The sequence below is a fragment of the Coenobita brevimanus genome, chromosome 116 (genome assembly GCF_032717465.1).
Source record: "Coenobita brevimanus isolate Jiangsu-jjx chromosome 116, ASM3271746v2, whole genome shotgun sequence".
In the NCBI taxonomy this organism is placed as follows: Eukaryota; Metazoa; Arthropoda; class Malacostraca; order Decapoda; family Coenobitidae; genus Coenobita; species Coenobita brevimanus.
The window spans coordinates 1365001-1365791 of NC_137069.1; positions in this window are offsets into that span (position 1 = coordinate 1365001).

Below are 791 nucleotides of genomic sequence, written 5' to 3' on the forward strand. Positions count from 1 at the left end.
TCTCTCCCCTCTTCCACAATCTCTCTTTACTTCAAGGGGATGGTGGTAAGTGGTGGTGACCATCATCCACTCACTTGATGTAGTGCTGCCTACTTCCTCCTTCACCTTTGTCATTCTACCTACGTGTCTGCCTTCCTCTCATCTTACCTCTCTCTCTCTCTCTCTCTCTCTCTCTCTCTCTCTCTCCCCTCCTCCTCCTCCTCCTCTATCTTTCCGCTTCAGGTGACTCTCCGTAAATGATTTCATGTAACCCAGAAAACCATTTATAACGCTGGGTGGTAACCATAGCATCAGATCAACAGGGAGATATGGAGCTTACTGTGGTGCCCCTGTTAACTGCGCCATGCAAAAGCGGCGTCCATCCGGGAAACAACCCTTCTCAAGTTTTCCCGCGCCTCGCTGTTCGTGTCAATCGAAAGGGAATGTAGGTTCACTGCACGGGCTGGCCATACAGAGAAGACTGCCTACCTGTGATCGATGGGTCTGCTCAGCCAGGAAGATTGCGCTTAAACAACAACAACAACAACAACAACAACAGCAACAAGCGGACATAATCACTGACTATCCATCCTCTTAGTTTACCTCTCTCTTCCTTCCTCCTTCCCTCCTTCCTCCTTTTCTTTCCTTCCTTCTTCCCTTCCTTCCATTCTCCCTTTCCTTCTTTCCCTCCCTCCCTCCTTCCTTCCTTCTCTCCTTCTTTCCTTCCCTCCTTTGTATCTTTCTACCTCAAAGGGAGAGAAAATCACTTAATCTTCCTCCACTACTTGTTTTCCCTGTCTCTCTCTCTCTCT